The 27,508-nt window shown below is 49.3% G+C and overlaps 1 protein-coding gene across 4 annotated transcripts in view; it reads right to left on the reverse strand.

Moving 5' to 3' along the window:
• Positions 1-18,899, reverse strand: part of SYNDIG1 (synapse differentiation inducing 1) — a 193,189-nt gene extending 174,290 nt beyond the window's left edge. The window contains exon 1 of one of the 4 annotated variants that reach the window (XM_039479798.2): positions 18,767-18,899. The gene's annotated coding sequence lies outside the window, so the exon portion shown is untranslated. The other 3 variants (XM_039479799.2, XM_003942919.4, XM_074406166.1) reach the window with 3 other exon arrangements.
• Between the last annotated feature and the right edge of the window lie 8,609 nt (positions 18,900-27,508).

A 27,508-nucleotide genomic window follows, 5' to 3' on the forward strand; every position in this document is an offset into this window, starting at 1 on the left:
AAGTGGCCTCTATATTTCTAGAGCACTGCCTTCTAAAAGAAGCTGGATGTCCAGATCTGGGTCAGGACACCTGCAGGAATCTCAGCCTCCACAGGAGCTTAGACTTGCCAAAACCAAGGGACAGGGCTCAGTCACAGTGAGAAACGATGACTAAGGTGGGAAGAGACTTTTCACATAGAACAGGAGGAAATTCCTGTCCCCAGGATCAACACCCCATTCCAGAGCTATGGAGCGAGGTGTGTCCCTTTCCTCTGAGCACTCGGGCTGTTCTGACACCAGCAGACACTGGAGAGGTGTTCCAGCTGAGTCCAGCAGGAAGTCTCTTCCATATTTAACTTCTGTTCTGTGACACACTCCCACCTTGGTCCCGCTCCACTCACCGATGAGACACCATGAGCCTGCCTGGGGTATAGAGTTCTTGGCTAAGGCTGAACTAACGGGGACTCACCTTTATTGGGCAGGAGCCAAGGTGATGCGTGGGGATGGCTCCTCTGGTGTCCCCGCCCACTGGCCCCGGCAGGACAGAATCCTGTCCTTCATCAGTCTGTGTCTGGATCCTGCAGGAGGGTTTGAGGCGGATGAACTGTTCCCTCCGCTCCCCACTCTGGGGCTTGTCCAGCTGGTCTACCTTTGTTCTCAGCACACCTCCAGGTAGTGAGAGCTACAGTGAGTTACAAACAGGCCTCCAACACTGAAAAGAAGGAGAGGGCACCACACAGGGCACAGTGTGAAGCCCTTTGCATGTGTGCACCAACAGGAAATGCCTGTGTGGTTCTCACGTCTGGTTCAGTGTGAATGCAGCACCTCACAGGGCGCCTTACCTTTTACAGGGGTCAGGATCCTGGCTGAATTATTTCCCACATTTCCTCTCTGCAGGAGCAATAAATGACCAGCTGAATTCCCTTCCAACATTTACTCAAGGGCTATACTGTTGAGTTAGGTGTGAATGCAGAATTTTATGCAGAGATGTTTCGAGTCCATTTTTTTCTAGCCATGTGTTATTACTTGCCGTGTAACCAACCACCCTGAGTTAGTGGGTAAAAATGGGCTCATCTTATTTTCCGGGTTGGCAGGTGAAGCTGAACTGGGATGCTGGGTTCTTGGCTGGTGTCCGCTGGAGTCGTCACCTGGAGCTGAACGGCACACGACAGCCTCACGGACGTGCCTGGCAGTGAGTGACAGCTGCTGGCTGCACCGCCTCAGAATGGGCCCGTCGCCACTTCCACCTCCTTGTACTGCTCCAAGCCAGTCATGGGGTCGGTTCAGATCCAGATCCCAGGAATAGAGGGGGACTCCTCTTCTTGACAAGAGCTGTGGCGATGTCACAGTGCCAAGGGCTGTGTGCAGCAGGGTGACAGGAAGCGTTGTTGCCTCTGTTACAAATGCATCATATGGGGCCAAATATTCCAGAAGGAAGGGAGATCAGCACGCATGGATGGGTACGGATACACACGCATCGCCATGTACACATACACACGTGTGTGCGTGTAGGGGGGCATTTCCGTGTGGATACGGATTCATTTATTTAGTCCCACTGCATAAAAAAAGTGCCCTGGACCCTTTGCAAGGCATTACATCACATTCTTGACATAACAGCGCTCCTCTCTCTTAGAGATGGAGGAACCGGAGCAGATAACTCAGCACGGACACGGGCTGCAGGGGAAAGAGCTGGTGTCTGGACCATCGTCCCTTGCGAGCCCGGCTCTTGCTGTGTCTCTTGCAACACTCACCTCGGTAAACCCAGAAGCACAGCAGTTGCCAACTGCTGCACTGATTTTCTACCTCCAAATGTTTAAATAACAAGATGGTAAAAATTTGTTTTTTATTCTATTGTTACATAAGATAAATTTTAAGCATATTATATTTCTTGACCCAAAATCCAGGTTATATAAGTTTACTTAAGGCAAATTAAACCATAAGCGAATCTACAAGCTCTGTGTTGCTAGCCTCTCCAGCTGAAGCCATTTCTTCCCTTCCAGGGCCCAGCTAGGGACAAGTGCTCCCAAATGCCCCACCCCACATCCACTGGCCCTCTCCTACCACCTTGCCCGTGATTCCCTGGCTGCCCAGAGTGTGGCCTGTGGGCTAGCAGCACCGTCATCACTGGCACTTGTTAAAAATGCAGGCTCTTGGCCAGGCGCGGTGGGTGGCTCATGCCTGTAATCCCAGCACTCTGGGAGGCCAAGGTGGGCAGCTCACTTGAGGTCAGGAGTTTGAGATCAGCCTGGCCAACATGATGAAACCTCATCTCTACTAAAAATACAAAAATTAGCTGGGCATGGTGGTGGGCACCTGTAATCCCAGCTACTCGAGAGGCTGAGGCAGGAGAATTGCTGGAACCCGGGAATCAGAGACTGCAGTGAGCTGAAATAGCAGCACTGCACTCCAGCATGGTGACAGAGAGAGACTCCGTCTCAAAAAAAAAGAAATGGAAATTCTTGGGTTCCAGTGATCCTCTGGATAGAGGCCACATGCCTGCAAATCCCCAGGTGTTATGTTTGAGGAGTGCTGCTTGAACAGATACTTCAGTAAGCAAAACTGATTCAACAGCTTCTTTAATATTAAGGACTAAACTCAATTTATGGTCTTTACATTATCTGTGTATAAACCAATTGTTAAATATCCCCAGCTGAATCTAACATGCAGCAGAATGTGAGATCCACTCTGGACCTGCACTACTCAAAAGTCCATGGATCAGCAGCAACGGCATCAGCCCGGGTCCTCCACCTGGCTGCCCAGCCCAGGCCCAGGGTTGCTGCCTCTCCAGCACCCACCCTGCGCTCTCTTGTGCCATCCTGCCCACACACCACACCCAACTTCACACCCACCAGCAAACCACTAACTGTTGTTTTGATTTCACAAATACACCTAGTCTTCCCTTCCCACACCTGCCCTGTGATGGGCCCCAGCACACCTGTCACTGAGAGGCGGGTGACACTCCCTGGCTGAGTGGGGGACCCACGGGTGGATGTCAGTGCTTCACCCTGCCCACCTTCACCTGGAGGCTGGAAGGCTTAAGTCTTCATTAAATCCTCACTGGTACCCCACACTATCTTATCACCAAAGGTGGCCACAAGACACAGCTTGGGCCGAAGATGGCTCCTGGGGGGTCTCTGACCACCTTCATCACTTCTTGCCTTAACCTCAGATGTGATATCTGAGGCAGCAGCAGCCATCCTGGGGCCAGGAGGGAAAAGCCAGAAGGACCACAGAGATGCAGCTCTGACCACACTGAGACTCTGAGTCAGTAGCTCCTGCTTCCAGACTCCTCCGGGTATGGAAAGCTGCATTATTACCTCTGAACAACACTCAGCCATGTTCAGTCTTCTGTCATCTGTTGCAGTATCATTTCTAAGCTGTATACACACACTTGCTAAAAGAGCTTTTTCTTTAAAGGAGGTATTACCGTACAAAATAAAGAAAAAAAGAAGAAAGCCCAAAAAAAGCTGTATCCAAATTATATCTAAATTAGCTTTGCCACTGATTTCTGCATAAGTCTGGAGAAGTCACTAGATCTACAAGGACCTGAAACTTCCAAATTTTTCCCACTTTTCCCTTTTGTCTTTTCAGTGAAAACACTGGAGAGAGATGGAATTGAACAAAATTCCAAAGACCTTATGTAATGACGAATGCATGCATCTAATGAACGAAATTGGTGCTATTAATCCACGTCCCAGATTCTGCATGATGGACTCAAGTCTAGCACTACGTTCTAGAATATACTTTTAAAGAACAATTTGACATGCTAAGAATTTATACAGACATTGGAAAATAATTAGGACTACATGTCCTAGTCTGTTTTGCTGTAACAGACTGGGTAATTTATAATGGAAAGAGGTTTATTTAGCTCTGTTCTGTATCTGGGACGTTCAAGGCCATGGCCCTGGCTTCCGGTAAGGGCTTTTGTGCTGCATCATAACATGGCGCAGTCAAAAGGGAAGCGGAAATGCAGGGAAAGAGAGCAGATGGAAGGAGGAACCCTGGTTTATAACAACGCACTCTGGCTGGAGCACTAATCCAGTCTCAAAGAAGAAAGAACTCACTACTTCAAGAATAGCACCAAGTCAGTCGTGAGGAATCTGCCCCTGTGACCAGACACTTCCCACCAGGCCCCACCCCCAAACACTGCCACACTGGGGATCAACCTTCAACATGAGTTTTGGTGGGAACAAATAATTCATGCTCAAACCATAGCGCTCTAGAAAATCCAGATATTAAACAAATAGATCTAGATAAATTTCTGGTTACAAAGGTTCTACTCTTCATCATTTTGTGATCTATAGACCTACTGTGTGGAGAGGAAGTAATTGGAGTATTTTGTCTTTTTGTGTCAGATCATCTTTTCTAAAGGTGGACACAACACTACTTCCCATCCCACATCTATTCCTGGATATGGCCCTGATACTCCTCTCAGTGGGGTCTCTGCTCCCTCCCCTTGAACCCTGGTGGGCTTGAGACTCACCCTGAACAGAAGTGTGGCCATAGTGACATGACCTGACCTCTGAAGCTAGGTCAGAAAAGTTCATACCGCCTGGAAAACTTGAGCAACCAGAGCCCTGACCTTCCCTTTATGAAGTTGAGTATCTCAAGGCTGCCATGCTGTGAGGAAGCCCAATATCATCCACATAGGGAGACCACGTGCCTCAGCCCTGAGGTCACAGCTACCCGGCTGACATTTTTCCCACTACAGGATCCCCAGTAGCCCCGGGCCCCGACTCTTCTGGCTCCAGATACACTCTGACAGCACCTGCATGAGAGAATGGGGCTGGATGTGCCCATTGAACCCCTCCAAAATTCCCAACCCTCAGCAGTTTTCATGCCATGCATTTTGGGGCAATCTGGACAGCAAGAGGTAGCCAGGACTTGAATTTGTCTGACCCCATCTGTTGTTTCTTGTGTGGGCACCTGGATCTCAGTAAACACATTGATGCAGACTGAGTTCTGAAGCCACATCCAACTTCCACCTCCTAGGTACCCGCAGGCCTCTGTGACCTCTGCTGAGAAGACCCCTTCTTTCTACTCCTCCAGGCTATTAACTCTTTTGCATTCTGAGTCTTGGCTGCAACTACCTGTGGCCCCAGTGCCCGCCTGTATTGCCAGTTGCAACATGTCAGGCCAAGTGAGGCCAGGCAGGGCCTCTGAATGCCCTTTTTCCATGAGGGACCAAAGCCTTTCATCTCTGTCTCTGGGGTCTGCCACAAGGTCAAGCAAATGGCACATACTCAATATATGGAGAATGAACTACTCTTGGAAATGTATCCACTGTTGTGGGGCCTAGAGCCAAGACTGCCAGCCGTGGGCAGGAGCATACACATGCATGCTCAGAGGAGAGGCGTTTCCTCAGGCTGAGAGTCCTGTGTGGGAACGCAGAGCGTGCTCTTTCAAGAGGCAGGGAGGTGCCTGGGGGGTCAAGAAAGAACAAACATTGGCTGAGAACATAATGTGTGCCAGGCTCTGGGCCTAGGACATGGGAACATAAAATATGATTAAGAAACAGATTTTCAGTCAAATGAGAGAGAGAACAAAATAGTTTCTGAACTTCTAGGGATTTTTTCCTAATCAAAATAGTAATCAATGATCAAATTGAAAATTAGAAACACATAACATAAGAAATGAGATCCACATGCAACCCCATGCCTGGAGCTACTCATGGCGGTACTGGCATCTCCTGCAGTCCCTTCCCACACATGCACACCTTCCTCTGCATGCGTTTGAGTGCCCATGGCTTGGACTGCTGCTGCCTCACACTGCAACCACAGCGTGCATAGCACGCTTGGCACAGACACCCTTCACTCAACTTCTAGGACGGCCCAGGCTTCCCACTTCCCCCAAAATGCTACATCCAGACCTCTGACTATTTCCAAAGGAAAGATATGTGTTTAAATAGGTTGTTTAAATTGCAGAAACAACACATTTGTTCTTATGAATTCAAATCATACCAATGCATGGAAAATGAAAACCATGGAAGCTCCTATTTCCATTCATTCGACTCCTCACAGCTACATACCATCAGCAATGTGGACAGCAGCCTTCAAGAACTATCTGAACAAATATTCAAATTTCGCTCCCAGAGAACAACATATTTACACATATGTTCCTCTAGCTTTCCATCCTTGTTAGTTTACCATGGACATTAATCCACGTAAATACATAACCAGCACAGCCCTGGCCAATGGGCCGGGGATTTAAAATAATTTCATCATTATTTTTAAGAAGGTCATTATAGTTGCATCACATTTTAACCATCCCTTTTGGACAGGCATTTAGTTTTTTTTTTTTTTTTTTTTTTTTTTTTTTCTGAAAGTTCATTACTTGAAGTCAAGATGCCCATATTCTCCATGTATCTTCAAAATGTGTTAGTGGTTCTGTTATGGGGCCAGCAATATAGGGGAAGGACCTCAACGAACATTTGGTAGAAACCTTCAAGACAAGCAATTCAGTCTCCTCAGAGATCCCAAAGGCTGCCTCAGGTTGCCTTTACTGAGCAACTCGATCTCTGAAGCTAGGCAATCGTTTTGGAAAGAAGATGTGTCTTCCCTAACTTTAATGTGCATTTTCATCATTACAAGTAAGGACACACAGTGGAGCGCGGTGGCTCACGCCTGTAATCCCAGTGCTTTGGGAGGCTGATGCAGGCAGATCATAGGGTCAGGAGTTCGAAACCAGCCTAGCAACATGGTGAAATTCTCTCTCTACTAAAGCTACAAAAATTAGCCAAGTGTGGTGGCATGCACCTGGAATCCCAGCTACTCGGGAGGCTGAGGCAGAATTGCTGGAACCCAGGACTGAGCTGAGATTGTGCCACTGCACTCCAGCCTGGGCAGCAGAGTGATACTCTGTCTCAGAAACAAACAAACAAAGCAAGTAAAGATGCACATATGTTTTTCCATGTATTTATTTCTTAGTCATTCCCACTTCTTCTCACCTTTTTCTCCATGGCATGAGCTCAGTTTTTAATAAGGTCATTTGTGTTTTCCTATCATTTGCTCTGTGAGGATTATTAAGCCTTTGTTAATTTGTTGCAAATGTTTGTTTCTGGTTTATTACATGCTTTCCAATTTTGTTTACAGTGCCTTTTGTGTAGAATGTGTAACATATATTTAACCTTTATCAATCATTTTTTTACTTGGGATTACTGGTCAGATATTCAGGCTGAATTTATTTATGCTTTTAACATATTTATTTACCAATGCTTTTCAATATACATTCAGAACTTTTTATGAAATGGGGAGATTTAAAGTGACTTTATATCCCAACTACCTACTTCCACACTGCTCCAAGCTGACTAATTCAGCTCTCCCCATGCTGCCACGCCGCCCTTCCCACACACTCATTCGGCTCTGGGGGCTGGCATCAGTTTCAGAGCTCTCTGTCTGACCTACCTATCTGCATGGCAGACTGAATATATTGTTCATAAATTCTTTCACATGCCTCCCTTCAGAAGAGGGGTCTAATTTGCCTCTTGATTCTGGGCTGGCTTAGAAACTTGCCTATAACCAACAACTGATCCAGTGTGTCTGTGGAGATGGGTCAACAGAGCGTTCAGCCTTGACCGTGTCCCCACTCCCTCTTAGAGCAGAAGCCTCAGCATGTGAAATCTGACCACTCTGACACCATGCTGGGAGGAAACTCAGGGAGAGGCCACGTGTAGGTGCTCTTGGTCCAGGCTTCCAGTGATCCCAGCCATGTGAGTCTTCCCAGCTGAGACCCCAAGAGCCACGGAGCAGAGATAAGCTGTCCCCACTGTGCCCTTTCAAATTCCTGACCCACAGATCCATGAACACTGAGTTTGGGGGTAGTCTGTTATGCAAAGGTAGAAAATCAGAATAGCCCATTAACTACATGCCAGTAACTAGAAACTTACATTTCCAATTAATGTAGGGGTTTTATTTTATTATTATGGCAAAAAGCACACAACATAAAATTTACATACTCTCAACATTTCTTAGTATAGAGTTCAGCAGTGCTAAGTATATTCACATGGTTGTGCAAGGGCTCTCCAGAACTTTTTCATTTTGCACTTATCCAACTCTATGCCCTTTAAACAATAACTCCTCATCTCCCCTTCCCCAGACCCTGACAAACACCACTGTACTTTCTGCTTGTTAGCTAGAGAACTCTCAGTGTGTCATATAAGTGGAATCATATCATGTGTGCCTTTTTGTGTCTGGCTTATTTCACTAAGCATAGTGTCCTCAAGGTTCATGATGGCGTAGCATATGACAGAATTTTTCTTGTCTTTTTCAGGCTGAATCATATTTCATTGTATGCGTTGAGCATGTCTGGCTTACCCACTCATCTGTTGATAGACATTTGGGGTGCTTCTACATTTTTGCTATTATGAATAATGTTACTATAAAAATGGGCATGCACAAATCTCTTCAAGACTCTGCTTTCAATTATTTTGGATATATCCCCACAAGTGGGACTGCTGGATCATATGGTAAATCTATGTTTAGTGTTTTTGAGGAACCTCCACACTACTTTCCATAGCAACTACAACCTTTTACAATTCCCAAGTAGTGCACACGGTTCCCATTTCTAAACATCCCTATCAACACCTGTCATTTTCTGTGATTGTTTTTTTGACAGTAGCCATCTTAATGGATTTGAGGTCAATTAATGTAATTTTAACACTTTGTTTTATTATCTGGTAGGACATTTCTTCACTGAAAAAAATGTAGTATTGTAGCTTGATTATTCTTTCGTGAACTTCTGAATAATTCTGTCAAGCTCAAAAGGCAATATAATATCGGAATTCTGATTGAAATCGTATCACATAGGTCTCACACAGTTCTTGCCAGTTATTGTAGATATTTCATCTTTGGTTGTTCTGCCATTGCCACACCCGTGCTGGAGCGGGTCCAGCTGCCAAGGACGCCTAAAAGCAGGGATGCCGAACTTGGAGGAAGGATGCTGGGAAGAGGTGATGATCAAGTTAAGCCTCTGAACCTCAGAGGAGATTAGCAAGAGGCAAGAGGCAGCCAACTGCAGATGGGGGAGGTGTGGGACCACGTGTGTGTGTGTGTGTGTGTGTGTGTGTGTGCACGCGCGTGGGGGGGGACCATGGAGAGTGTGTGCCCAAGGTGGATCTGCACTTTAGACAGCTTGCTCTCCTGGCAGTCCTGGAAGCAAGCAGCACATGGCGGCAGGCAGGGAGAGCTTGCAGGAAGTTACTGCGATGATCTGGCAGGAGACGTGTGTCCACACAGGGCCAAGGGTGCAGAAGAAGCAAGAGAGAGGCAAGAAGCACTTAAGAAGGAGCACAGGGCTGGGGGAGTTTCTGATGTGGATTCCTGGGTTGCTGAGTATCCTGATCGGAGGAAGGGGCATGGGAAGGGAAGCCCGAGGGGCTGGAGGGAGCAGGCAGAGAATGGGTTCACTGAGGCTGCCACCCCAGGCAACTTCCCAGAGATGGCCTTCAGTAAGAGGTAGGGACAGGAAAATAAATCGGGCAGCCAGTTGTGCACCACAGAAAGGCTCAGATGGTAGGGGTGAGTCCTGCCCCTGGGGGCCACCCCATTCTGACAGAGACGGCCTGGTGGGCAGAATCCAAGGAGACCAAGTGCTGGGGGAGAAGGTCTCAGAGGAGAGAGAAGAACCCGTCAGGACGGGGCTCCCAAGTCACTCTCCAGGGCTGGGCCAGGCTCTGGTGGCGACAGAGGCCCTCTGATTTGGGTCCCCAAGAAGCCATCTGCATCCTTGTTTTTACTCTAATTAGGCACTAACTTAGTCTTAAAAAGAGGCTGAAACAGTTGGCAGAGACCAACTCACCAAATATATGTTCTGTAATATTTAAAGCTCTGAAGAGAAATTCCAGGAAGATCAGCATTTCTGGGCAGTGTCTAAGGAGAAAGAACATTTCCGTCTTCTGGGAAAAGCCTTATGCTGAGATGGAGATGAGAACACAGTGCCCAGGAGGTCTGACAGTCGACCCGCCGTCCTGCGGAGTTCAATCTCACATTCTCTCTAAATGCCTGAGCCCCTGGCATGACAGGAATGTGGCTTCCCCTCTGCCTGCCTGCGAGTTCTGCTGGAAGCTTCTGTTCTCCTGGACTTTTCTAGGTACATGACTCCTGGCCTGGCCTAGGACCTGAGCCTCCCCTCACCCATGGGTGCCCCTGACTGGCCGTGGCGCTCTCCTCCACCGAGACCACCAAAAAGCACAGATGGAGAAATGTCCCCATCAGATCGTGTCCGACTTGGGGCTTGCTAGAAGCTGGAGCTGTCTGTGTGTTTGTCCACAGTGCACAGGCTCTGTGATTGTCCCAGACAGTATGCTAAGAAAACCGGGCATGGTGGGTGAGAAAAAAATGCGCTTTAGAGGCAAACACAAAAGCAAACAAGCCCTAAAATCTTGGGTCCCTGTGCCTGGTTCTGCCTCTGGCACACACTGAGTTTGGATGGCACGTCGGGGAAGCCCTCTGGGTCTCTTCATTCCACCAAGTGTCAAACAGGCATCTGGGGAGCTTGCTGAGGGAGTCACATGAGATAACAGACACAGCTCAGTCTCCACCCCTTCCCCCTGGGGCTCCTCCCTTACCCTGCCTGGCGCTGCCACTCTGGTCTGAGAGAGACACTGAAGCAACAAGGCACCAATAGTCGAAGCTGCTGGTCTTCCCGAATCACCTTCACGACAACATCCAAACAGGCCCTGCTAGCTTCAATCTGACCCTTAGGGTTTGAGCTCGCTTTATTTCCCCCCAGTTTCATCCAGACCAGAAGAGCAGGGCCTCCCTTTTGGGGCAGCCAGGTGGTTCTGTGGCGAGGCACGGAGCTTACCTGGCTCTACCCAAGAGAGGAGGCTCAGCCACTTGCAGGGTGGAGTTCCTGTCTAGCCCAGAGCCAAATCCTGAGGTTGGTAAGGCCGGAAGCCCATGTCTGTGTCTTAGGTCCAGACAGGTCAGAAACACTTGGAGTTTGGAACAACTACGACCGTGCAGAAGTGTTAGTGACCGAGGTCCATCCCTTGGCCAACATTGGGCTCTCCATCAGCCCTCCCATTGCAACCCAGCCTCAGTCTCCCTTGAAGGGCAAATGCCTCCCAGAGCCACGGCTCTCCCTGCACCACTTCCATGCATTGGCCCAGCCCACTGCATAATGTCCAGGACACAATGGAGCCAGGCGCAGTGAAGTGTGCCCCATCCACCCCAGCAACCTCTGCAGGTACCCAGGACTTCACAATCACTGGAGAACAAGACGATGGAGAGGCAGAGCCGTCACAGATGGGTCACAGCTTGACTCTCCAATCCAGAGGTCATCAGGAAGCCCTTTGCTTCCACTGTCTATGAGTTTGGCTACTACAATCCTAGGTGAACCTGGGTCAAGGCTGGAGTAGCAGAACAGACTTGCTGGTGACTGCAGTGCCAGACTCTGGGTGGGAAAGATGGGTGACTGCAGACAGGCAATGGGAGGCAGGAAAGCTTAGGGAGGAGGGAGGTGCCTGTGTGGCCGTACTCTGGTTAAAAAAGAAAAAAAGAGTGTGTTTGAGGCCGGGCTACGGCCCAACACCAACAGAGAGACCGGAGGGCCAGCTGGTCACCCCAGCACTCACTGAGTGGTCCTGTAGGCATGTGAAGAACAGCAGACAGAACTGTTGCTGGAATCAGGGCTACAAACTCATTTTTGTGTCCCAAGAGTGTGACGCATGTTTTTCCTGGAAAGGTATGTGGCGAATCAGAACCTCCAGGTCTAGCAACAGGCACGGAAGGAAGCTACAGAATTCTGCACATATTGAGTCAACAGACACGTTTCATCTCTACGGTTCTAGAATAGACTGTGATGTCCCAAAATACATCTGGGGCTCCTATTCACAGCTAATACACCTACACCTAGAACTTTCAGATTAGCAAGTGTGCCAACGAATGTCACACAAGAGGACCCACACGAGCAGGGCCACAGCAGATGGCAGAAGGACCGAGATGCAGCTGGACAAAGTACCCTCCTTGCTCCAGGCCACTTGAGTGGGACAGCTGTGCTGCAGGCTGCCAGGCCCTTAGCAAGTCCAGAGCAGTTAGGAGAGGCTTCCGGCAAGAGCCTGGATGATCCCATTGTGAACAGAGTGAGACAATGGTGTAAAGGTGTGATACTTAATATCCACAGCTTTTACCGGTCAGGATAAGAATGAAGGGCAGAGAATAAACGTAGAAGATTATTTGCCTTGACTTAAAATTAGCCTTCAACAAAAACCTGCCTTTGTGAGGGAATTTAGAGTATTAAACTATTATTAGAGTACTGAAATGAATGAACTGTATCTCTGGGTTTAGTATATGAGAGAAAAACTTAAGATCCTATGCATATTAGGTCTGGCGCGGTGGCTTATGCCTGTAGTCCCAGCAATCTGGGAGGCCCAGGTGGGCAGATCACTTGACGTCAGGAGCTCGACACCAGCCTGGCCAACGTGGTGAAACCCACCTCTACTAAAAATACAAAAATTTGCCGGGTATGCTGGCGCGCACCTGTAGTCCCAGCTACTCTGGAGGTTGAGGTGGGAGAATCAGTTGAACCCAGGGTGGGGAGAGGTTGCAATGAGCTGAGATTATGCCACTGTACTCCAGCCTGGGCGATAGAGCAACACTCCATCTCAAAAAAAAAAAAAAAAAAAGATACTATGTACATTAATCAGCTCATAGTTCTTTGTTGTGGCCACCTGTGGCAAAGGCACTATAGAAATGGTAAGGAATTGGGAGAGAAAAGTAAAGCCAGGATGGTACATAAGCATGAGATGTCCAAAAGCATTCCAAGTCTGGGCTAGGAGCGGTGGGACTGCCCGGTACCGGGTCCTCTCCAAGGTCCTCATGAAAACAGGGTTTCCATGGGATATCTGCGACAGATGGGTGCTCTTGCAGTCAATCCATGACAGTCAGTCAGCCATGACTACCTGCCCAGGCCAGCAGCCCCTGTGCTTAGACAGCACCTCAGAAACGACACGTACTACTCAGCACATCCCAACTCTTTCAACTGCTGTTATCCCATGGGACACTGAAGCCGTAAGGACAGGGTCTCTTATGAAGGAGTCACATGGGTGATGGGCTGAAGCTGAGATGTCAGACATGAAGACTGGCTACAGAAACACATATGCTTTATTAAATGCACCTTTAGAAACTGCAATAATTCGCAGTGGAACTGGTACTAATCTTTTGTAGGATGAGGTGGGCTTCCCTGGGACCCACCCTAAAGCTGATGCCTCAGCCTACCCCCCAGCATGGCTACTGGGTTTTCACTGGGAAACTGTCACAGGACTCTCCCATAAGGATCTTTGGAAATAAACGCTTGTATCTCTGACCCATGCCAGCTGAGGGTCTGTACCACCAACATGTGAGGACCAAGATCACAGGAAGAAGTAAAAAACTGCCTGTTATATGCATGGCAGAAGAGTGGGTTTCTATAACATTTCATTTATTTGCTTTTCTAAGCAGGGGTGTGGAGGGGTGGTTCCAAATGTATTTGAGGTAACATTACTGCATCCCTTTCAGAAAGATCTGTAGTTTAAAGTTGAGGCAACGGAATAAAACTGTCATGGTTCAAACGATATGAAATGTGTTTGCTTTTTAGTTTTGTTTTGGACACTCAAGTTTTCTGCAAGAGAGAAAAGTAAGAAAGATGGAGGTAGCATCTGAAAGTGCCTGCCCAGTGAGGTCAAGTGATAGATTACAACTGAACTTCTTGGAGACGTAAAAAATGTTCAAAATAGAAATTTAACCTAAGTGAGTGCATTCTGAAAGACCCAGTTTCAAATTCATGCAAGTACCCTCTCCTTCAGACTCATTCTCTAAATGCCACCCCAGGATTTCAGAATTAATTGTTTTTGGTAATTTAACAGGTCATTTATCATACAATAGTTTAAGATGATTAGGTTTTGTCATATGAACCATGCTTGCATCTTGAATCATCACATATTATAAACCGAGGGTGGTGGTTTGTTGGTAATCTGTATTAAAAATGTTTCTATCTTAGAGAATGCATCATACAAGTTTTATAATGTAATATGAATGTAAATTTAGTTGTCAAAGATACATTTCCTAAGCTATTTCTCACATGCCTTTCCTATATATTGCTATAAATTCTGAACCAACACAGCTACGTAATCACCCCAAGCACATTCCCGCACATGTGCCTGTCCACTCCAGGCGAGTGCAAACACACCGTCCCGATCCTCACTCTTGCCGACCACAGGTGGTAGGCTCCAGACTCTGGGCTCTGCTGCTTGCTAGTTGAGTGATCTTAGACAAACCACATCACTTTTCTAAGACTGTTTGTTTTCAACCATATTCCTTCCAGATCTTGAAAACCAAGGGTTTATGGTCGTCAGAGTTTGTTCAATGAAAAAGACACTGGATTGAGGGCTCTTCACTGTCTCAGTGTTTCTCTGGGTAAAGTTTGTATTCACATGGCATTCCGAGAAAACGAATGGGAACTTCCAGAGTCTGGAGCCTATGTCTGCTCCTGGCACTCGGGAGAGGCCCAAGGGGAAAGAGGGAGCAGGGGACACTCTGCAAGCCTGTCTCCCCAGTGCACCCCTCCTCCACTCCCCGAGCAATCCAATATGCTGCCTGGACGTAAGCAAAGCAACCAAGAGCATTGAACTGGAGCTGGCACCTCGGTTACTGCAGCTGCTCTTTGAACACAAGTTTAGGAACTCTTAGGAATCATTCAAAATGGGCATCTTGCACAGAGAATGCTGAAAAATCACATGTGTTCAAACCTTCAGCTTCCAACTTTGTTATTCTAATTCTGGTGACATGGTTAGAGACCTGGTCAGCTTATCACTAAGGTGTGCATAGTTCTGCTTTTTGGAGATTTTGACACAACGTCTCTAGCGTAGTGATGCCGGCTCGAGCACTATGGCTCCCAAAACTTCTGTCAATGCACTGCCCCAAACTGCCCTTATGCAACTTTCCACTGATACAACAGGCCATTTTGCTAGTTATTTATCCCCAACGTTTTGCTAGGGCTGTCAAATAAACACCCCATACTTCAGTCCTTGTCACCTTTACCCACACATTCAAATAATTTTGCCGATAACACGACATCTGTTCAAACTATGGACCACAGCAGTACATTCACTCTGAGATGGAACCTGCGTTTTCCAGTGTGTGTGAGGATCTGAAAGGCCAATGTAAGGCACACAGGGCCAAGCTAGGGTCATGGAAAGACAAGGTTTTATCTGGGGGTGGGTGAGAGGACATAAAACTGCTCACCTACAGGACGGTTATTCGCCTTACAAAAAGGTTAACTAAGGATGCCTTTAAATCGTGCACTTTATAAAGGTATTCAAAAGTCTGACTGACTCCTCTAAGAATATCATTGACAATTTTTAAGAACTGCTTTTATGTAAAGGAAAGCACAGAGGTGTGCAGGATGTGAGGGCCTGGTGGAGGGAGCGTGTTCCCTCCCACCACCTCCAGGGCCTCTTTGAGTGCTATGCCTCTCCAGCCAGCAGAAGTCACACTGGACATGACATCTCAGCAAGCAGAGAACCTCTTCAGAGGGCAGAGCAGGTGTGACCTGGTGGATGACCAAACATTTTCTAATTAAACGATGAAATGTTCAGTAATCTCCATGAACCTCAGAATAGCACCGACTAGTGCCTCAAATAGAAAACTTGCATAAGAAAATAACTTTCTATTCTTTGATAATAGTAATAACTCCCTAGAAAATATGATTTAATATTAATGAGAAAGATGAGTCAAGTCTGGTAGAGCACCTTTAATTTATCTCAATGCTAAATGTGGAAGAAATTACTTGCTTATAATTTATGAACTTGCCGTGCGCGGTGGCTCAAGCCTGTAATCCCAGCACTTTGGGAGGCTGAGGCGGGTGGATCACGAGGTTGAGAGATCGAGACCATCCTAGTCAACATGGTGAAACCCCGTCTCTACTAAAAAAATACAAAAATTAGCTGGGCATGGTGACACGTGCCTGTAATCCCAGCTACTCAGGAGGCTGAGGCAGGAGAATTGCCTGAACCCAGGAGGCGGAGGTTGCGGTGAGCCGAGATTGCACCATTGCACTCCAGCCTGGGTAACAAGAGCGAAACTCCGTCTCAAAAAAAAAAAAAAAAAATTTATGAACTCAGTTTTAACCTTTTTTTAACCAAAAAAAAAAAAAAAAAAAAAAAAAAATCTTGCGTATCACGGCTCAACCGGAATAGTGTTTCTGCCCTGCATGAATTGGGATGCATCTGGTCCTACTGCTAACATGTCTCTCTTCCCAGGATCTGGACTGTCTTTCCTTCTTCAATATCTCGTCCCTGTACGTCTCAAGGAAAGTTAGCAGGTTTTCCTTTTCTATCCTAAAGTGGGAATGGAGGGGCCTTCATTTTTATTTTAATATCACCTATATTCTGATGGGGTTATCAAAAACAGACATTTCTGATAGGCAAGTATAAAACGTAATGTCTTCAGCTGGAGATACAGTGGGATGTGTTTAGAGGTGAAGTGAGCCTGGAATGGTTTATTCTTTGAAGTTTATATCAACGTAATTTAGTATTTTTAATGAATTAGTTTATTTTATCAGATATTAGCAAATTATAACTGTATATGTTTATGGGGTAGAAAGTGATGCTGTGATATGCATACACAACGTGTGATGACCGAACGGAGCTAATTAACATACCGTCCAATACTTAGCATCTTGGAATGAGTTTTAAAATACTTAATAAAACAAGGCCTCCAAAATCTGAGGCCTCCAAAAGGTAACTGCAGATGATGACGGGGTGGGGGCTACATACAGCTTCGGTGCACTATTTTCTGTCTGCCGCTGGGTACCACTGAAATTTTCCAAAATAAAAAGTTTAAAAATAGGTTTCCCCATCTTTTCTTTCTTTCTTTTCTTTCTTTCTTTCTTTCTTTCTTTCTTTCTTTCTTTCTTTCTTTCTTTCTTTCTTTCTTTCTTTCTTTCTTTCTTTCTTTCTTTCTTTCTTTCTTTCTTTTTAACAAGGCCCTCTTGATAATGAAAATTCCATTTTCTTGCAGGAAACTGGGGCAGGGTGAGAGAGGGCACTGATCAGCTACCAAGTCAGGCTTGCTTCTTGCAAAGGGGCGGGTGGTGGAGAGAGAGGGGACGGAGGAAGAAGGGGACGGCACTTCCTCAGGGCCCACAGGGCCCACACCTGTGGTGTGGATCTCAAAAGGACGGGCCCCATCACCGCCAAACATAGAGCACGCAATTCATCTTAAAATTCGACTTCGGTTTCTTCCTGTCCGCGCCAGAATGGACATTAGACTGCCCACCGCCCACCTCCTGGTTGCTCCTTTTCACTTCGGGCTGCTGCCAGGACTTCGCGACGTATCCGACCTCCGGCGCGGCTGCCCCTGAGGTCGCAGCATGGCACGGAGAAGTCGGCCGGCTCTGGGGGCTGTTAGGAGGCTGCCCACCCCACAGGCTGCAGGTCAACTCAGCACACACACCATCTCCTTCTTTGGACTCAGACCAAACACGCTGGGCTGTAGGAGGGGACCGACAGATACACAGACGCGCGCGCACGCCCCACCAACTGATTCTAACCAGAAAACGGAGCCACTGGGTAATGCCCAGCCCCCCTCCTCCACCGCATCCCCAACCAGCCAAGCCTTCGGCCGGTGTCTGCTGCACTAAACACCAGGACGTGGCCAGGGAAGGCGCAGGCATTAGTCCGAGCCAGAAGCACCGCGGCGCCAGCGAATCTGACGTCGCAGGAGGACTGCGCGCACCTGAAGTCTGGGTGCCGAGCGCCCAAGCCTCTGCGTGCAAGGAAACCCCCAGAGGAAAACAGGACTACCAGAAGACTCCTTCCTCTTGTCTTTCCGAGATGCCAAGCCGCCCCTCTGCCACCTCCCCAAAGCTCGGCTGCTGGAACCACTCTACTAGTGTCTTGCAGAAAGCGCACAGCGACCAAAGCCCCTTCCCCCTGGAAAGTGCTCAACTCCTCCAGTGAGCCATTCCTTCCTCCCCACTGCCCAGAGAGCGCACATGAAGAGGCAGAAATCACGACTAGGAAAAAGCGAGATTAAAATTGGAATCAGAAAAGCGTATGAGCTCTCCCTTCTCGGCGCCGAGGCTGTGGCTTCTAGGGCAGCAGGCTGTTGCGGCCGCCACGGACCAGAAAGCTTTCGAAGGCAAGTCTTGTCCTGGCTGGAGGCAAGGGGCTCCAGGAGTCCCCGCTTCCGCCCCGGTCGCCCGTCGGGATTCCCCATCCCAAGCGCGCTAGCACCGTATCTGGCGCTCCGCTCGGAGGATTAGTCTGTTTCCCTTCCTAGTCCCAAACAGACCTAGGTCCCCAGCTCCGCGGACGCCCGGCTCACCAGCCCTGACTGGCATCCTTCGGGTCACTCCCGGGGGCAGCCCGAACCCGTAGAGCCCTGGCCCTCCGCGCTGCCCCACGGCCCTGCTGGGCAGCCTGGCTCCGCTACGCTCCCAGTTCTCAGTCTCGCCAGCTCCCATCGACTTCGCACAGCAGCCCCTTCGCGTCTCCCCGGGAGGCAAGGCGCCAAGGTGCAGCGCGGGCCAGCGCCGACCCCTTCCTCGGCATCCTCTCCGCCGGCTCAGCTCCCCCTCCCGCCCAGCGACCGGTGTCTCCCAAGTCTCGTCGCGGCGACCACCCGGACTTACCGCGGGCGCCACGCCGCCGCCGGGTCTGCGCGCTCCGAGGCGGAGCCAGGACCAGGACACCCGCCCGCGCCGGGGCCGCCTCCCGCTCCTGCCGCCAGCTCGCAGACCCCTCCCCCGCTCCCCCGCCCTTGCGGGTCCCTCCGCCCGCCCCCGTGGCGGGCAAGCCGGGACTTACCTCCGGGACAAGGTGACCCGGCTAGTGCGCCCCAGCGGCCGCCCGCGAGTCTCCGGAGCAAGCGAGCGTGCGGGGCGCGGGGCGGTGCGGAGCCCGCCTCTGCTCCTCGGCTCCTAGGCTCTCTCTTCCTCTGCCCTCCCCTCCGCTCCGCTCCTCTCTCCCCGCCCTGCGCTCGCCGCCGGCGCCCCCGGCTGCCCCGCGCGCCGGGCGCGGGGCACCGGCGGCAGCCCAGCGGCAGAGAGCCTGGAGCTGCGGCGCCGGGGCGGAGCCCAGTCCTTTCGGCCCCCGGGAGAGGAAGGGGTGCGGGGAGACTCCCGTCGTGCGCGCCCGGCCGGCCGGCTGGGCAAGGGGCACCCCCGGAGAGCCGCTCCACTTCACTTGTCGGGCCTGCCGACGCGCGTGCTGGAGGCGGCGGGCGCGGGCCCCGGGGGAGGATGGCAGCGAAGAGAGGGAGAGCGCGGCCCGCGCGAAGGCGGCCACCAACTTTGCCCCAGACCAGGGAGGCTCTAGCAGGGGATCGCGTCTGGAGGGTGGCCCCCCCGCCGGTGTCTGACAAAGTGAGGGCCACAGAGGCGCGAGCAGAGGATAGCGGCGGGGGACTAGGAGGACAGGAATTTGCTGCCCGACTCGAGGAAACTATGGCTCCCCTCGGTCCTAAAGGCCTTCCCAGGCTCCGGTTCGGCTTTGAGGTTCAAAATGACCCAGTGCTCACGTCCGGCGAATGTTCAAGTCCTGACCGGCTAAGCCATGGAGGAGCAAGGGGGCGCGGGGTTCAGACTCCAGAGACTCCCTCAGCCCTGAGCCAGCCTGTTGTTGGTGCATGGCGGGCCTGCCGCAGTTGGAACTGAAGGAAACTAGGGCGGTGGTAGGACAGTCTGCGTTCTGGGAGGGGAGGAGGTGGTGTTTTCATTCTAGATTTCATGCAGTATCAACCATGAAGAAAAAGATTTCTCACAAAGGGGGTCAAAAGTTATATAGGAAAACATCGTGCGCCCCCGTTTCAACGCTAGGCTGAGGGCCCAGTCCTGCCACCCGTGGCTCGAGCCCCGGTAGTCAGAGCAGGTTAAGCTTCAGGGTTCCGTGACTCCCAGCCCTCCTAGAGCCCTCCCTCCTGGCTGGTAACCCACCATTTGACCTAAGGAGGCCTGCATCTTGCTCAGGTGTCCTGGTGGGCTCTCCACAGGGGAGGAGTTAGAGGTGGTGTCAGGAACAAGAGGCCCTTCCTATTTCCCTTTCAGGGGACGTGGCTTCTGGGGAGCCTCTGCTGCCGGAAGAGAAACTGAGATAAGCAGTGCCAGAAGGAGGCATTTGAAGGAGGGGCAGCTTAGTGGAACCAGCACCATCTGTGATTTGGGTCCACCTGAATTCCATCCCCGTCTTCATGTCTGCAGCCCCGCGAGGCATGCCTGACGTTTCTTCCTTTAGATCCCCAGAGCTACAAGCCTGTGGTCTGGAACACTCAGAAACGGGCACCGTTCATTTCTCCCATGCAGCAGAACTTCTCAACTTGGAAGAAAATGCCACAACACCTTAGTAAAGCAGCTTATCATTTCGGAGTCCTTTCCTGAATAAAGCAGTTTTCCATCTAAGCCATTAGGTTGAGCAGACACTGTTAGACCCATTTGAGGTGGAGCGTCACCGATCCCAGCTATCAAAAGAAGAAATTGAAGTTTAAAAAGGGTAATCGAGGCCGGGCGCGGTGGCTCAACCCTGTAATCCCAGCACTTTGGGAGGCCGAGGCGGGTGGATCACAAGGTCAACAGATTGAGACCATCCCGGTCAACATGGTGAAACCCCGTCTCTACTACAAATACAAAAAGTTAGCTGGGTATGGTGGCACGTGCCTGTAATCCCAGCTACTCAGGAGGCTGAGACAGGAGAATTGCCTGAACCTGGGAGGCGGAGGTTGCGGTGAGCCGAGATCGCGCCATTGCACTCCAGCCTGGGTAACAAGAGCGAAACTCCGTCTCAAAAAAAAAAAAAAAAAAAAGGGTAATCGAGATTCCACAGCCACCCAACGTGCAAGAGTGGCCTGAAGCTCGGGTTCCCTGCCTCTAAGTCACTGCTCCTTTCCTTGTCCAGCCTCTGGATTGACTTTTGAGGCAGTTTTTGTTTTGACAAGAGATCACCTGCCTGGGAAGCAGCCAGGGCTGGCCTTTGTCTCCAGGGGGGTTTTTGAATTTGAAAGTGGACTCTTCCTAATATAGCAAACAGGCACCATGCAGAGTGCAGCCTAACCTGTGGCCCCAGGTCACCCCTGGCTGTGTTACCTCCAAAAGTGAGGGTGGCAGAAATTAAAGGAAGAAAATGCCTTTGCACTTGTGTCCTGTATTGAGTGCTTTTGGATTCCTATGCCCTTGATTCTTTGAAAGTTTTCAGGTAGGTGCTTCAGAACTTTACACCAAGGCTCTCTCAGCTGATGTGTTGAGCATGGATACTTTTTTTTTTTTTCCTGTTTTTACATTGTTTCTCTGTTTTGGAGTGGACGTGTAACTCCTCTTTCCACGTTGCAGAGGGGCCTCCCTTAACACTTGCATAGCTCTTTGCCTGGGTACATACCAAGTGCTGAACAAATACCTACTGGTTGACAGTTACTGCAAATAAACCACATCAGACTATGGTGTGAAAAAATAGATGTCTATTGAAGAAAGGGTAGCTTGAGAGAAAAAGGAACACCATGAAATCAATGTAGCAAATTTTTAAACATTATATTGATTTCCCCATGCTGCTCAGTTAGCTGCAAGATCTCCAAGTGTCTGTTGTCTTTTCTTGACACACCCCCAACACACACACACACACACACACACACACACACACACACACACACCTTAGTGTTTCTGCTATTCAAATGAGCCTTATACTTCTTGGCAAAAGAAACTCACAGGGCCAGGATGTGTATGTAACAAGAGGGATGTCACCCACCCCTGGTAGATGCAGCAGCTCAGAAAGGCAACCTCAGTTGCCCAGCACACAATGGGCAGTTTCTCTTACATGTGATTCCGTATGTGTGGCTTGAAATGTTATCTCATATGCTGTGATAAAGCATGGAAATTAAGACTTTCAAGAAAGTCAGTGAGGAGCTGTCACATAGTAGGCAATGGGACACAGTAGAAATTGCCAAGTCTCTTGGAAATTGGGTAACCTTCTTGACAATGCTTATCTCTCAGAGGAGATTACAGAACTTTCAGAGCTAAGAGAGGTTGGTGAGCCAGCTCCTATGCTGGGAAGAACTGCCACTCAGGCACTGAGCAAGCTGCCACACCTTCCGGCCAACATTTTTTTTTTTTTAACTTTAAACTTTTTTTTTTTTTTTTTTTTTTTTTTGAGCGGAGTTTCGCTCTTGTCACCCAGGCTGGAGTGCAATGGCGCGATCTCGGCTCACCGCAACCTCCGTCTCCTGGGTTCAGGCAATTCTCCTGCCTCAGCCTCCTGAGTAGCTGGGATTATAGGCACGAGCCACCATGCCCAGCTAATTTTTTTTTGTATTTTTAGTAGAGACGGCGTTTCACCATGTTGACCAGGATGGTCTCGATCTCTTGACCTCGTGATCCACCCGCCTCGGCCTCCCAAAGTGCTGGGATTACAGGCTTGAGCCACCGCGCCCGGCCAACTTTAAACTTTTATCTTAAGTTCCTCGGTACCTAGGCAGGATGTGCAGGTTTGTTATGCAGATGAGAGTGTTGTGCTGTGGTCCAGGCTGCAGTGCACCGGCACGATCATGGCTCACTGCAGCCTCAACTTCCTGCACTCAAGTGATCCTTTCACCTCAGCCTCCTGAGTAGTTGGGACTACAGACACACCACCATGTTGAGCTAATTTTTGTATTTGTGTGTGTGTATGTGGAAACATGGCTTTTGCCACATTACCCAGGCTGATCTCAAACTGCTCAAGTGATCCTCTTGCTTCAGCCTCGCAAAGTGCTGGGATTACAGAAGTGAGCTACCAACCCAGGCCCCCGCCAAATTTACATGCCCAGAAGTGGGTGATTTGATGAGGGAAAACACAGATTCAGTCGTGTTTCAAATGGGAAGTATTCCTCAATATGTCTTGAACTCAAAAGCTTTTGACTGTGGGGCTACAATCAGCTCTGCTATGCACTGTGTCTGGGGGTCAACAGTGCCCTTCTGGAAAGCTTCTCCAGGTTAACTGTGTAAAATGCTCAGCTTCAAACATTGCTTGCAATACCAAAGGTAACAAATCATATATGCAATTTTAAAGCTATGCAATTAATCTGGTTTTCTTTTTCCCAAAAACTCTGTTATTAAACTGAAGGACATGACACTTAAGAACTGAAATGCGCAGTGTCTTCTAAAGCTGAATCTTGTTGACTTAGTGTAGAAAGATATCCATGCAGATGCTCAATCTAGACATGAGAGGAGGACCCAGAAAGAACGGATGAGTGGCTAACAAAAGTGAATGGAGAATGACGCAAAACCTAGAAAAAGGTCTGAGACAGTGTGGGCATGAAACTCTACACCAAGAAAAAGATTCAAGAGAAGGTCAGAAGGCTGGAGCTGGCTGGACCCGTGGCCGTCATCTAGTCCAGCCTTCTGATTCCACAGGTGAGGAGACGGTTCCAGAGGGGCTGAGCAGGCGGTGGCATCCGCATCCAGGGCTGCGGAGTTCCAGCATCAGCAGTCTTGCTCATGCAGTCGTTACAGCTCTTTGGAAAGAAACAAGGAAGAGAGAAAGGTAGTATGTTTTAAGCAGCAGTGCTGGTGTATCGGTTACCTATTGCTACAGAACAAACTACCCTGAAACTCAGTGGCTTAAAATAGTAATCATTAATTTACTCACAATGCTGTGGATTGACAATTTGGGCTGAGCCATCTGGGATGGATTGCCTCTGCCTCACACAGTGCTGTCTGGCCTCACTGAGGCATCTGCGGTCAGCTGGCAGCCAAAGACCTTACGTTTCTGGCAGCTGGCTGGCTATGGGCCATGTCCCTCCTCCTCCGTAGGCTGGCTCAGAGTTCTTCACCCATTGGTGGCTTCAGGGTTCCCGACAGCAGTAAGAGAAGGCAAGCCTCAGTGTGCATGGCTCTTCAGGCTGACATCACATCATTGACCAAAGCAGGTCACGTGGTCCAGGCCAGATTCAGGAGTTGGGGAGATATCCTCTACTCTTTAGCTATAAAGTCTCATTGGAAATGGGCTTGCAGTAAGGGACAGGAGGAATCTGTGGCCTTTTTTTTTTTCCCCAATTAACCATGTCTAGAAATGAGATAAGTTCTTTATAAATATAAACACATTGAATCTTGAGCTCCATGGGGCCAGTCAGAATAATCCCAGGAAGATGAAGAAGCTGAATTTTGAGAACTGAGTGGCTCTGTCATTGCTTGTGAGAAGAGGAGTGGGGTAGCCAACATTAGTGGGGGTGTCTGTCAGGAGTCAGCCGAATGCTTTCCAGCAAGGGTGGGAGCTCACACCTCGGAGCCAGCCAAGCCCAGGTTAGAGGCAAGTGTCTGCCGCTCTCTCTGTCTCTATCCCGATTAACAGAGCCTGGATTTCCTCACCTCTGAAACGAGCTTGTTCTATCTGCTGCCTGGCATTGTAGGAGGCAGTGGTGGGCTCAGAGTGCTGGCAGTGCCCTCCTGAGTGGAGCTGGCTGGTCATCGTTCTTAAAGATGGTTGGCAAGACAAGAGCTGCTGGTGTTTTTTCCGAGAAGTTGAGAGAAATGGCAAAGTCGAGATTCTTGGCACAAAGCCGGTGCTGGTGTGAAGGCCCCCAGAACCTAAGACCATGACTGATGTCTCTCCCTCAGCCAGGACCTTCTTGTTTTGAGGAGGTGGAGGCTGAGTGCAGCAGGCACTGTCGTGCCCAGCTCACATGCCCCAGATGCCAGTGGCTGATCCCATCTGGCTGCTCCCAGCTCCTGTGGACTTTGATGCTTAATGGCTCACACCGAAAATGTCTTGAATATTGCACTCAATCCTTGGATGGCTTGAGTTTCTCTCTGAGAGTATGAAAATGTGGCTCCTGAAGAGCCACCCGGGCCTATCTTGGAGGGCAGACAATGCAGCACGGTGTGGGGAGAGGATGCCAGCCTGAGGCAGGCCGGGCGAGTGTCACTCCCGCACATCCGACGTTTATCTGCTTATATTCAACAAGCTCCTCAGCTTCTTGAAATGTCGGTTTCTTCATCTACAAAGTGGGCATACTGGCATTGAGCATGGAAGGCAAGTCCGGGGCCTCGACAGCCATGAGCTGTGGTCGCCGTGGGCGTGGTACACAGCTGAGCTTCAGATCAGACCCTTCCGAGATCTGTCTTCTTTGCTCAATACCCCATGGAAGCCAAAATAGCAGCTTTTACTACCTATTATCTGGCGTTCTTAGGCCCATCCTTTGCTGGATCAGTTTCCCCAGCCAAGTTCACAATCTCACAAACCTTCACTGGATAAATTGGATAAACTTTGTCACGCCTCAGGAAACCAGAGATGCTAAAATATCCAGAAAGAATGTGACACATGCCCTGTGTGTCCCTCCCCAAAACCAGGGCTGGAGAGCACAGTCAGAAGTTTATCTGGAAAATAATCCCAGGAAGAAGGAGTGAGGGGACAGTGGGGTGGCCTGCAGGGCGGGAGGGGAGCCAGATGGCAGCAGAATCCCTGAGCTGGCCACCATTGTGGGCAGCAGCCATTCTCCAACCCCTTGGAAGGAGGAGAGTGTTTCTCAGAATCACCCAGCCAGGGGGTGAAGAGGGGATGCACCTCCGTCAGCCTCTGTCCTCCAGGGGCAGAGGAGGCATCGCCCGCATTGCTGGGTGATATCTGAGTGTGCCAGGTGGGTTCCTTCTAGCACAAGAGAGATGTCGAAATAGGATCCTGGGAAATCTTGCTGTGTCATTTAAGATACGGAATTCCTGCATCGCCCATGCCTGCATTAGAGATCTAGATTTCACTTCAAGACTTTAGGTGGCCATTTGATCTTTTTTCTAAATAGGAGCCTGTGTTGAGCATGGGCCGCAAGGCGGCTTATAGCAGATAGTGGCACAGGTGGGTTTTGTTTATGCTGTCCAGTTGGGAGAGATTCCAAACCATCACCAGCGAGCAGCCCATTCACACAGCAGACAGCCAGAAATTGGCTAAGACAGAACAAAGTTCCAGGCCCACCCCTTAGCACACCCATAAGAACGCGGCGCCTCTTCCTTCTGTTGTCCTGTGTGGCTGTCTGCAGCTGTTCCGCTGTCTCCTGACCTCCACCTTCCACTCCTTGTTCCTAGATTGTCACTTGACCTGAACACCGGCTGGGCCTTCTGTTCTCCTGGGCATTTCTGGCTACCATGGGTAATGACCCAGCCTGTCCACAGCAGAGTCAGCATCCTCCTTATGTCACCAAGGTGGCAGTCCTCACGTCCCAGACACTACCTCCCTCCCGTCCTTCCTGAGCAGATGGCTTCTCTTTGAATTTTCTCTAGTTAATAATTTCTATGATCCAGTTAATTATCCCATAATACATACCTATTATCATGACTGAATGTGGTATCATAATCTCCAGTATCTTTAAGAACATTGCGTTTCAGCTGAAAGCTGGGAAACGTGCTTGTTCTCAGGACCATTCGAAATTAAAAACAAGAAAAGAAAAATCTTAGCTTTACAAGACTTTGCTACAGGATGACCGGGGAGGCCAGAATTTGTAGCATGCACTCAAAAACTTGAGCTTCCAAAAATGGATACAGATGTCTACTATATATACACCAGTGTAGTTCTAACATCATGAAAAACTAAGAGACTGGAATTCTTGAAAACATCGCTGGTGCAGAACTAAGCATTTAAACATGTCATTAATTATTAGCATGGTTGCTGGCACTTTCTAAAAGGCCTAAGAACCCGTTTCTTGGCTCAAGAAAACACATTTCTTGCTGCATTTGCTTTTTTTTTCTGTGAGAGAAAAAAGTTCTTTTGCAAAAATAACCACTTCTCTAATTCTGCAGCATGTGGAATCGGAGGAAGGAAACACAAAGGTAAGCAATTTCGTTTTTGTGATTCCCAGTTTATCATTCATATTTCAAGAAAAGAATGCCTTTTAAACAAAGGAGTGTAGTCAGGCAAGTGCCTGAACCAAAGACAGCTCTCTGCTGCTCCCTGGCTTGTGTCGCCTGGGCAATTGATATGCAGATCAGCACTGGCCCACAAAGAACCCTTGCTTTGCTCCAGCACAGCTGGCCTGGCAGCTGGTCTTAGGGGCATTCCTTTAATGCAATTTGCTTGCTATCAGGCGCCCAGGTCTCACAGGGTCTCCTCCTACAGCACGTACTAAGCATAGCCTCACAGAATCTTTCCAGTTTGGAGTTTGGGGGTACCGGACACCTTAGCTCTGGCCGGCAGCAGAAGGAAGAGTTTCTTCTGTTCAAGAACCAGCTGAAAATACGGAATTGATTGAAGGAGGACCCACCAGCTAAGATAGACCTTGTCAAATGTGCTTAAAGCTTGTCTCACCCTCAGCCATGGCAAAAAAATAAAAATAGCAAAACAGTGATTTAACCAAGAACCAAGAAGTTGTATCCCCAGTGGTAGAGTCACACTGTTTTGGGAGGCCCAGGCCCCAGATGCATTCTTTCCTTGCCTGTGCGTTTGTCAATCAGTTCCGCAAGTGTCTGGTGGTGTCTGCTACTGGGCAGGTACAGAGCAGCTGTGGGGGGCACAGGGGCAGGTGAGCCTGGCAGGTATGGCCCCTGCCCTAATGAACAAGTGAGCAGCTGTGACTATGCAGAGAAATGACTGCTCCGAAGGGGAGAGGAA

This window comes from Saimiri boliviensis, chromosome 9 (assembly GCF_048565385.1).
Source record: "Saimiri boliviensis isolate mSaiBol1 chromosome 9, mSaiBol1.pri, whole genome shotgun sequence".
Taxonomy (NCBI): Eukaryota; Metazoa; Chordata; class Mammalia; order Primates; family Cebidae; genus Saimiri; species Saimiri boliviensis.